At 33.7% G+C, this 12,451-nt stretch overlaps 1 long non-coding RNA gene across 1 annotated transcript in view; it reads right to left on the bottom strand.

Moving 5' to 3' along the window:
• The window catches only part of LOC123822137, a 212,175-nt gene that overhangs the window by 188,499 nt on the left and 11,225 nt on the right, over nt 1-12,451 (bottom strand). Inside the window, exon 2 of the long non-coding RNA XR_006786224.1 lies at nt 2,916-2,998. This is a non-coding gene — a long non-coding RNA (uncharacterized LOC123822137). The remainder of the gene's footprint in view (nt 1-2,915; nt 2,999-12,451) is intronic.

Here is a 12,451-nt window from a genome sequence, read left to right as displayed (position 1 = left end):
ACAAATGGCTATACAATACAAATATAAGGTCCTTTTAAGGTAAACATGTCTAATTTATTGACTGTTCTTCAGAAATTATCATTGTTACTAGTAATATGTAACCTAAATCTTAGACCTAAATTCATGCAGAATGCCTGAAATAATAATAACAGGGTGCCTGAAAGCCTAGACCATTTTCTTCAGCCTAGAAGAGTCTGGGGTGGAAGAGGCCAAAAAGAACTAAAACTCTCGTCCCAAAATTTAAACCCAGGTGCATTAATCCACAGGAAAGCTATGATCTACTCCCCTGCTCCAGCTAATCCTTTAATCCAAGATTTCCTGAAATCTCTGAGATTATCCATTTATCTGATGAGTGTCTGGTATTTTTTAAAATACTGCCAAAAGCAATGCTTTCCAGACTTGCTCCGTTATAAATAAGTGGACATAGAATGGGCTTTTTTTCTCATTAATTTGGTGTTCGGGGTCTTGAGTATCTTTTTAGTACTTTCCCTTATATGCTATACACAAATTACACACATGGAGGCATTGCAAAGTTTTAAATTTTTGACTATCTCAACCATTTGCTACTTGTCAATTCCTTCTGCTTTCCTTCCTCACTCACCTTTGAGGTCCTGTTTTCCTTCTTTGTTTCAGAAGACAGAATTCACTGAAGGAGTCCTCTCATGCATGTACACTACTGTACACAAATACTCTAGAAGTTCTTTGCAGCCTGAATGTCCCAAAATATTTTTCAATTTTGTATAATTCATATTTTGTGGACTTTTTAACTAAACTAACACCTGAGAGCATTCATTCATATCAATCAATATTAATAAATATTGATTAAAACCAGTAATTTTTCCTTTGATGTTCACTAATTCTTTCAGAATTTAATAACTCTCCCCAGAATGCATGCTCATACACATAAAAATATTACCTCCATTAATTTCAAGTGCTTTGAGGACCCTCTAGAGTTTAACCACACTGTGTCTGGAACTGCTTCCCAAAGTTTTGACATTCTTTATCCACTTAATGGGTTTTCATTCTCATGCAGAAAAAAATCCATAATACAGAAAAATTAAAATAGCACCCACTTTGACATTATATTGTTAGTAATTGTTTTCTATCTGTGAGACAGCAGCAAAGCATTTGGTGTCTTTGTCAGATAATTTGCATGATTGGATAGACATGTGCCCAGGAGTAATAGAATAATGGCTTACTAAAAGTATGTTTAAAGTTCCATTAGTTGATAAATGGATGACTATTTCCTTCTCAAATGCTGGAAGGTTGGCTGTCATAATTTGAGATAGGTACAGACTTCTTAACTACTCTCTGGAAAACTATTTGACTCTAGAAAACTATTACTTCATATTCTGTAACAACATTTGGATCTACTTCTAAATTATGACCAGGCATATGATCTCAATTTATCTTTTAGATGAGTGAAGAAATTTGTAAATTCTTGGGCATGTGCCTCTAGCAGAAGCTGTAACATTCACTGTATATGCGCACCAATTATTCTCGTACATTTCCCAGCCTCCCTGCAGTTAAGTAGAACCATGTGACTCGTTTTGGCCAATAAAATAAAGATGATGTTGGCATACATCTATTCCAAGTTGAGGCAATATGAAACCTGCGTGTGGGTATCCAGATTCTCTCCTTCTCTGTTATAGTGACTGAGAGGTTGTGTACTTCAGATGAAGCAACTAGAGGATGGAAGAACTTGTTCTTTTTTAATATATTTTATTGATTATGCTATTACAGTTGTCCCATTTTCCCATCTTTATTCCCCTCTGCCCTGCACACTCCCTCCCACCCATATCCACCCCCCACACCAGTTCATGTCCATGGGTCGTATGTATAAGTTCTTTGGCTTCTACATTTTCTATACTATTCTTAACCTTCCCCTGTCTATTTTGTATCTACCATTTATGCTACGTATTCCCTGTACCCTTTCCCCCATGCCCCCTGCCTGCTGATAACCCTCCATATGATCTACATTTCTGTGATTCTGTTCCAGTTTTAGTTGTTTGCTTCGTTTGTTTTTGTTGGTTTTTTTTTTTTTTAGGTTAGGTTGTTGATAGCTGTAAGTTTGTTGTCATTTTACAGTTTACATTTTTTATCTTTTTCATTTTCTTAGGATAAGTCCCTTTAACATTTCATATAATAAGATCTTGGTCAAATTTGATTCTTTGTGGAGCCATCACTGCCCCACAATGGTTAGAGGTGAGAGTAATAAATAAATCTTCACAATTTTAAGCCACTGAAGTTTCAAGGAAACCTTTACATTGAAACACAGCTTTAACTTAGTCTAACAGAGTTATGATTGTAGCTGCTGGAACATTTGCACCCAAGTCCAATCTATTTTAGTGATCTTGAAGTCCTCAGCCTTCACAAATCATAGTATTTTAAATTATTGAAAATATCTTGCTTTATATGTGACCATTGGAAATCTTGGACACATTATATTACTTGTTATGTCATTTTAAAATCTTTTAAATTTTCCTCATTTCAAAAAGTTGTGTACCTTTTTCCCTTCAACAGCAGGCATGTTTCAATGTGAAAAGCAGAATCATCTTGTAGTTGCAACAAGTGTCATGATACTGCATGTTGAAAAGACATGTCTGGTGACCAGATTCTGACTAGATTCTCAGTTTTGTGCTTCTCTTATACCACTGAATCAGGATCCTGAGGAAAATTGTTGCCATCAGTAGCTAAACAATATATAGATCGGAGTTTATGTTATACAGCAGAATCTCTGTGACTAGAAGTCTACTCAAATATTTTCTTTCCTTCATGTACACCAGACTTGAGACTGGAAAGTGGCTGGCCATCCAGGCCTCACATTTCTCAAACTCCATGTTATTTATTAAGTGTAACCCTATCATTGAGTTCCAACCCCTACGGTAGGAATGAAAAGGATGAGTGTCACTTACAGGTCCGGCCCACAAAATTCTCCAGCATGGTGCTCCTTGGTATCTTTATCAGTTACTGGCATGCAGAAGACCTCCGGAGTAACCTTGAAGAGGACAAAGTCTCTGTAAGCTTTGGTCCTTGAAGAATTATTCAAACAGGGATACCCCCAATATTTTTACTTATCCAATATAGTTAGTGATCGAGGAAAATCTATTATAACCTATTACATTAAATATTAAAGTATTTAGGTATATTTGTTATAGAAGTTAACCATTTCTAGCTAGTACAGATAAAATCACTTCTGTTCAAATGGCAATTGCATTCCTGACGAATACATAAATAGTGCCCAGAAGATAATTGGCTTACACCTTTTCAAATGTGTATTAAAGAGCACAATATATATTTTAAACTATTTTTAAAATTATCCTGAACCATGAGTTTCCATTGTTGAATAAAACAAAAAACTCAGAAGTACCACTCTTTCATATAGGCATCAACCTATTTTCAGAAGCAATTCATATTTAGTATATTATCATGCTTGTCTATTTCATATTATCACTAGTTTTCTGTTACTACTATTGGCTCAATTTTCTAAATTGTGGCACTTCACACACTATTTCCATGATGATGGTGATGATAATTACACTTTAATTATTTAGTGGTAAGTAGTACTTAGGGCACCAGAAACACAAAGATAGGCAGGTCATCTGGATTTGCTCATAGTCTAGCCCAACAATTCTTAAATGTCTTTCCACACACACCTAGAAACGTTACTGATTTTTATGTGAAGAAAATGCTACTGGCCAAGTGAATTTAGGATGCTACTATATAAGAGCATCAGCTCTGGAGCCAGATTACAGACTCAATCCTGTGCAACTCTATGACTTTGAAAAAGCTGTTTAACCTCTCTATTCTTGTTTCTTTACTTGTGGAGATAAAATTGTACTCCTTACTTTATGTATAAAATCAAATGTAAAGTGATTAGCACATTGCTTGATTCATAGAAAGAGCTAAATATAAATAGGATTGTTTTTCTCTTTTCACTTATATCTTGGAGACTTGCCACATACAATAGCCTAGTATATTGTAGTATATTGCACTGATATCTGAGATATCGTGCAATAAGCCAAATCAAACATAAGAACAACAACAACAAAGACTCTGCTTACCAGGGTGAAGATGATGACAGACAGATGATTGACAGAGAGAGAGTATGTGTGTGTTCTGGGGGAAGACTATGTTCTTTATCATTACAGCTATTGTGTACATGTATCTATATTTAGTTATTTGGGAAAGTCTCTACTTTTCTTATCATTACACTTATTAACATTCAACAGCACAATTTTCCATTAATAAAAGTGGTATGCACTAGTCAGTTTAGATATCAGAAGAGCACCTGCTCAACACAGAAACAGTCTTCAAGAAGAAAATGTCTTCTTGGCTAACTATATCTTGGAATATTCTCCTTCACTTAAGACTGTAAGTTAGTTGGGTACTTAGTAAAAATTTAGTTAACAACCTATATTATGTTCATTTCTGCTTCATCAGAGAACTTCCTTCACAGATCGAACTTTCCCTTGTATATTAACCTACACTCCCAACATGAGTTTGTCAGGATTGCCCAGATTTGACATTTCTGTCACTTTCACCTAGTCTGCTCCTTCCTGATAAGGGCCACCAGAATGCCTCGCTGTTTAAGATCCTTTGAGAGTACATTTCATGACACATATCTCTACACTTTCTAATTTTCTTTTGCAAATTTCCTGGACAAATTGGCAAGATGAATTTTTTTTACGTCAAGTAATATATTTAAGTCTAGCAGAGTGCTGGACCTAGAGTAGACACTCAATAAATGATTGTTTTTTGCTATTTTTAGCCCCCTCATGTACATGTTAATGGACACTATACAGTAATTTCATGATTATAGGAAGTCCATATAAAATAGGTTTGGCTGATTAAAAATTCCAGAGTTCAACATTAACTGCCTTTATACACCAATATTTTTATTGTATAAATTTTTTATTTATTACTCAATTGAAAAAACAGTTGAAATATATATTTACTTCATTTCAATTTTACTTAAATCATGTTTAACATCTTGTATAATTATTATAAACATCAGTTATTACAGTATAACATTTGCAGGAAATGACTAAAGGACAGTAGTTTGCTCCTGAACTAAAAGAACCTAAATTACTCTTCTATGGTTCTTTTTATTGTTATTGCTTCTTTTGTTGTTATTGTTTGGTTTGGTTTATAAGAGAATTACACCTAACTTGTTTTTTGATTTGTATGTCCTTGTACTCTTTCTAAGATCTTCATTATTTTTAGCATACCTGGCCACACCAGTTCTTATTTCCACTTCAATATTATTTCTAAATTTTTACTACCTTGGAATATAAATAACCAAGTTATTAAACTTGAGGTTAAAATGTACATGAATTAGGTATGAGTGCAGGTCAGAAATATTCCTCTTACAAAGTACTTTGGGTGCATAAAACCTGAGGGGTTTTTGTTAATGAATGGATTCCTGTGGAGCTTTAGAAAATGATGTTTCTAGAGATGTGAATTTGGGGTATTATTATTATTATACAATATTAATGAAACAAAAACACTAAAGAGCAGAAACTTGCAAAGGTAGAGTTATTAAAATGGGAGATATTATATATTTGTTTACATAATGTTATTTTATAGCTAAAATACTGTGGGTACTAAATCAGATGAGTTTACTTCTATAATTCAAAATTTTTTCTGCAAAGTGTTAAGTAACATTATCATTTAGAAATCATATTCTATTTATGGAACACAAACCATGAAAATGTGCCTTGAATTTTTTTGAAAATATCTATTTCTTATTTTAGTTCCTTTTCAGAGAAGTTTTATCAATGAACAAAAGCAGTTTTGCTCTCTAATATGCATAAAGCAATTTCCTTTGAACATAAAATTTTCTAATATAAAGCAGTAGGACATAAAACATAAAATAGAGTTACTTTGTAACATTTTTATATATATTTACATACCAAAATATATGGTAATTAATGTTGATTATAACTATTTTGGTTTGTAAATAAAAACATGAGTCAATGGAATCAAGCTATTAAAAATGTCCCCAAAAGTATGTAACAAACCAATGGAATATAGTCAATAATTTCTAAGATGACCAAATTTAAAGTCTGCCTGATTCCAAATTCATTACACCTATCTAGAGGGAACCACACATTGATGTTTCTCTCCCTCTTTGCTCCCTCTCTTCCCCCTCTAAAAATAAATAAATAAAATCTTTAAAAACAACATTTTCATCAACCTGAGGGAAGAGCTAGTTAATACATATTGGCCCATCCCAAGTGTTTTGCAGGCAAAAAATTTTACTCTATCCAAAAGGGGTCAGAGATTTTTTTGAACTAAATTTTCTTCATACTTAGAGACCAGTATTACAATTCATCCACTTTAAAGCATGGCCAAATTGGTAAATTACTTGTGATAAGATAATGTTAAGAAAGAGCTTACATTTTCCTTACAAATTTGTATTTTAATAGCAAAGTGACTGTCTTGAAAAAAATTAAAGACAACCTAAACATAGAGAAATTGTCTTACAATTTTCCTGTGATCAAGTAAATGAGAGAAATTGTTGTCTCCCTCACTATTGTGAGCCAAATAAGTTCATGTATCCTTGTTATACCAGATGTGAAAAAGGAAGTTCTATATATAATTCTCCAAGATATAGATGAGAATAAGAATGTGAGAGATATATACTTATGTAATGATAAATTTGGCACATTATATATGATTAATGGCACATTTCCACAAGTGCAAAAAGCAAGGGCCCCTTAGCCACAAACAAATTGCTAATGTGTTTCACTTTAGTTCAATATTTAATTTAATTACCTTCAACTCATCATCAATTTAAAACATATGTAAATATTTCCTGTTATAATTTAATGAAACATCTCTAGGTTTATATAATCTTTTGAGTATTTAGTAATCATTCAAGAGAAAATATTTTGCTAAAAAAGGATTGTGATTTAGTCCCTGATGCTACCAGTTTCAGAAATGTCACTTTTGCTTTATTCATAGCAAGACGTATCCAGTGTTAAGTTTCAAAACTATTGCTTTATTTGGAGAAGGTGGCTTTATAGCAATCAAAAACATGTTGGATTATGCAGCAGATATATCAAAACTTTAGTTATAGCCTTGATTTTAAACATCCATAAGTGAAGGGCTATCATTTTTTTTCAATAAGGCAACAAATATAGTTTAGTTTTCATGTTGTAGGTTTGTAGAAGTATTGTTCTGGAATAGCAGTGTGCAAATACAACATAATGCAAATATTGAATATAATGTGCATTATTGTCTATTCTTGTATAACACTAACATAAACATCTATCAAACACTATCTCTAGAACAGATACAATGTTAAAGGCTACAAAAACAGACAAATAAAACTCATAATCTTTCTAAGAAATAGCTGTGTAAGCATCAACATGTAACATGGTACAACTGGTTCTTGTTGTCTTCTATAAAGTTGCCAGGAACAGTGAATTAGCAAAGGAAAACAGCCGATTCACAGTAAGAATAGTGAATTTTGTGGAAATTTAACTTATCCCACTCTTCTCCTTTTTCAGCTCAGAAAAACAATAGTCTGCATTCCCAATATTGGTGGGAGAATGGATCTCATTCATACGAAATTGTAATTATTTTGATCTGTGTAGTAGCTCCCTAGAGGATCAACTCAAAACACTTGTCTTCATTTTGCCTAATTTGAAACTGACTCAGTGCCAAGTTGCATCCTGAGTACACTGATCAAAAACAACTGTAGGATGATATGTTAGTTGCTGCTACCTAAGGCCATGGATCATAGCTGGGGCTGCCATGGACTATTATGGACTAGCCAAGAAGCTATGAAGGAAAAACTAGGGAATGAGATATGGTAGGGACTTTGAAATGTCCCTAACTTATTTTTGGAAATACAGAAGGCCACACACATGGTTAGGCATATTTGCATGCTTAGTAAAGACCTGAGAAGATCCTAATCTATCACTTCTTGCTGACCTTGAAGGCCTGTAGAAACAGGAAGTAAAAGCTAAGGCAGAGTTTTTAATGGTCTGGTTTACCACTGAAGGTGGGAAAAACTCCCAACACACAGCCAAACTGCAAAGACTAGGAGTTATTTTGTTAGTTTGTTTACTTTGGCTACAGGTATTTAATGAAATTGTAAACTCACAAGCTAACAGAACTAAGACTTCAGAAGAAACTTCAGGAACCACCCACAACAAAGAATACAGAATTTCCCAAACTAGTTTAGAAAAGTCACCAAACAACTATAAGAAGTAGCAATAACAATGAAGCTGTAGAAAGGAGAAAATCTGATCTTCTAGATTCGCAACATTATAATAATCAAAATGTCTGATTTTAAACACAAAATTACAAGGCGCTCAAAGAAACAAGAATGTATGGCCCATACACAGGGGAAAAAAAGGAAATCAATAGAAACCTGAAGTTTAGGCATTACTAGACAAAGACTTAAATCAGCTATACAAATATGTTCAGTATGCTAAAGGAAATCATTTCCGAAAAACTAAAGAAAGTATGAATATGATGTCTTCTCAAGTAGAAAGCATCAATAAAAGATAGAATTATAAAAAATAAAATAAAAAGTTATGTTAACAAATATAATAACTAAAATAAAAATTCATGCCCTGGCTGGCGTAGCTCAGTGGATTGAGCATGAGCTGCGAACCAGGCATTGCAGGTTCGATTCCCTGCCTAGGTTGCAGGCGATGGCCCCTAGCAATCACACATTGATGTCTCTCTCTCTCTCTCTCTCTCTCTCTCTCTCTCTCCCTCTCTCTCTCTCTCTCTCTCTCTCTTTCTGTCTCCCTTCCCTCTCTAAAAAATAAATAAATAAAATCTTTTAAAAAATTTCACTAGAAGGATTTCAGCAGATTTGAGCAGACAAAAGTATTCATGAATTTATGATAAGTCAACTGAGACTATCCAGTCTGACAAACAGAAAGAAAAAAGAATAAGAAAAAATTAACAGAGCATCAGAGACCTGTGGGACACCAGAAAGTGACAATATACACATCATGGGAGTCCTAGGAGAGGAAAGGGCTAAAAGGCAAAAGAAACATTTTGGGGAAAAAAACTAAACTTCCAAAAGTTGATGAAACACATTTATATACACACTGTAAAAGCTCAACAAATACCAGGTAAAAGAACATCAAAAAGAACCACACAGAGCACATTATAACCACAATGAAGAAAAGTCAACACAAACAATTCTGAAAGCAAACAGTAGCAACTAAACACATACAAGTGATGCCCCAATAAGACTAGCAGATGAGTTTATATCAGAAACCATGGAGGCAAAAAGGCAATGGAATTACCTATTTAAGTACTAAAAGAAAATAAATAAATAAATAAATAAATAAATAAATAAATCTTTATTAAAAGATTTCATTTATTTTTAGAGAGAGGGGAAAGGAGAGAGGAAAACAGGAGGAGAAATATTGATGTGTGGTTGCCTCTTACACGCCCCCAACTGGGGACCTGGCTAGCAACCCTGGCATGTGCCCTGACTGGGAAATGAACCAGTGACTCTTTGGTTCACAAGCTGCACTCAATCCACTAAGCCACACCAGGAAGGGCATGTAATTTTTTTTAACCTCATCTATGGAGATTTTTTTCATTACTTTTTAGAGAAACAAGAAGAGAGAGACAGAAACATCAATGCAAGAGAGAGGCTTCAATCAGGTGCCTCCTATACAGGCCCAGACCAGAGATCAGCACTGAGACCAGGGATCATACAGGACAGCACTCCAACCAACTGAGCCACATCAGCCAGGGTGACAAAGATATTTAAAAGGTACAATAAAATATCCTTACAACATAAGGTAAAGAAATATTGAGGAAATTAAAGAACAAAAAAGATATAAGACACATTGAAAAACACTATCTAGAATATGAGCATAGGAGTGGATGAAAAAGCAAAAGGAGAAAACTATTGCTATAAATGAAAGGTCAAGGAATGAACAACTTGCAGTAGTAGAATTTTTATCCCCAGGGGTATAAAGTGATAGAAAGAGTAAGAGGTATCAGGTAGGAGGTGAAGGTCCAGGAGCAAATATCTCTTCTAGATGAGGAAGAATGGCGGGAGGAACAGTAACACAAACAAGGAGGCAGAGAAAATATTGTAGTCCCAGAACAGTTGACAGGTGCCAAAATTATGGTTCACAGCCATGAAAGAAAGCAGGAAGACACAACCCCTGATGCTGGCCAATGAGATGTGAGAGAAAAGAAATATGCTGCTGAGGAAAACAATGGGGAAAAAGAGTCCTCTGGAATGGGGTGAAATAGGTTTCAGCTAAGCTAGTAGATAATAGAGATATGCACATACACACACCAAAAATTGTCTAAGTCTATTTTCCCCCTTAGCACTATTTCTACAATGTTTTCTCTTCCATGTGCCACAGTGATGATAAGACTTGGGCTCTCCAGCAACAACCATTAAGTAGATCTTTGAAGAAACACAAAACCAGTGAACTAACATAGACTCGATTCATTAGTATAGTGTTCTAAGTAACAATTTAAAAAAACAAAACTCTTTCAAAACAGGCAAAATATTCTCAAGCATACCTATATTAAGATACTAGCTACTGTAGTAAAAACAAAACAAAATTATTTAGCAACAAGTAAATACTCCATATTCACAAGGCAATCATGTAAATTTTAACTGAAAAAGGAAATCTGAACAGCAAAGTAGTTTGGTAGGCTGAATAATCATGCAGAGAAAATTGCAGTTCAGTACGTAAAGACATTTATTCACTAAAGATGCTAAAAATTGTGTGCTATTATTAACTTTCAAAGAGCTGATCTACCGAAATGAGCTTATAAAGCTAAGATTGTACAAAAGATAAGAATATTCAGATGAGAGGTCTCTGCTGCACTGTTTGTGTCCTGAAGCATTTCACTTTGGTCTGCTTCAGTTTGTTCCTGCCAGCTCCTAATACACATAACGTCACACCAGAAAAGAGCATTGTTTGGTTGTTTGTTTTCCTAATGAATTTTTTAATTCTACAACAATCCCCATATTTTAATGTGTTCTATTCACATTTTGAAACAGCCACCTTCTCATTCTGTGAATTTCATCACCTTAGTGCATAGTTAAATCACAAACCAAACGAACGGCATTTAATGTATATGTAACACTGGTCTAGTGTCTTAACTTCCCTGCAACTCAGTTTCCTCATACGTAAAATGCAAAAGCAATATTATATAACTCATAAGATTGTGGTAAAATTAAACAATTTAATACACATCATATATTTTATAAAGTGCTCAACACATATCAAGCATCAAATAAATGTTAGCTGATGTTGCTTAAGAGACAAATGTTTATTTTCTATTTTAGTTTAATCAAAGTAATAAATGCACATGGCTAAAAACAACATTTTTAACATTCTTTTCTTTATCCAGACTAATTTTCCAAAAGCAACATGTAGTCCAATGATAAAAGCCCAAGACTTGGTGAAGTTACATGGTAACTTGCATGTTTTTGTCTGATAGAGAATATTAACCAATTTTGGTTGGGTTGAAAGATAATTCTAAATGATACAGTTTATTGTCCTGTAGGCCATCAAGCAATTTTGTATCTAACTCAGCAATCTTATTCTAACATTACTTTCTTAAATTGCATAACTATATTTAGTAGCTCAGATGCTCCCTGAACTGCATTTTACTAGCATCTTACTAATTCCCTCTTTAATTAATAAGCTGAATAAAATATATGACACATCTTCATTTTATAACTGCATAAGTCATAATTTTACCTTTTTGAAAATTATGCTTGAACATAGCTAATCTTAATTGTTTCCTGCTGGGACTTAGCAGTATTATCAGCCCAATGGTACTTATCAGCCCAAATAGAAGTATTAATAACAGCCTGAGGCTCACCATTTTATGTCAAACAAAATACCTCATGGGAATGTCTAATGTACACAACAAACTATGGCAATGAGTAATACAAAATGCTATGAATTATGATTAATAATGGTTTATGTGAAGGCAGTAATGCTGGTTAGTAAAATTCATGGATGTTCAGGTATAAGAAAAGAAAGTGATCTGATCTAATATATATTTTTGTGAAAAATTGGCCATCATGGATCTGATCATGCAAATTGACACATTTCCTTGTTAATTCTCGTGCATTCTTATTCAATGTCAGTGTTTATTAACGTAGCATGACATCACAGAAAGATAAAAAGAGGTGTTTTGAGTTTCATTAACAATAAAATAGTTTACTCTTTTAAACTCTAATTATGATTTGTTCTTTCCTCAGGAAATGCCCATATAATTTTCACTTATACAAAACCTTTACTATATAGCATACATTTTCTGACACTAGTTTTTTACTAATTTATTTTCAAACACACATGCACACATGCACACATGCACAGACAAGTAATTGCTAGAGAAGTGCCATGTTCCCAGAAATGGCAAATGAAAGAAGGGAATCCAAGTAAACTGAGTTATTCTATTTCTCTGAACTATCAAATTT

Source organism: Phyllostomus hastatus, unplaced genomic scaffold, assembly GCF_019186645.2.
Source record: "Phyllostomus hastatus isolate PE091 unplaced genomic scaffold, TTU_PhHast_1.1 phas_contig_40, whole genome shotgun sequence".
Taxonomy (NCBI): Eukaryota; Metazoa; Chordata; class Mammalia; order Chiroptera; family Phyllostomidae; genus Phyllostomus; species Phyllostomus hastatus.
This window is presented reverse-complemented; position numbering and strand designations above follow the sequence as displayed.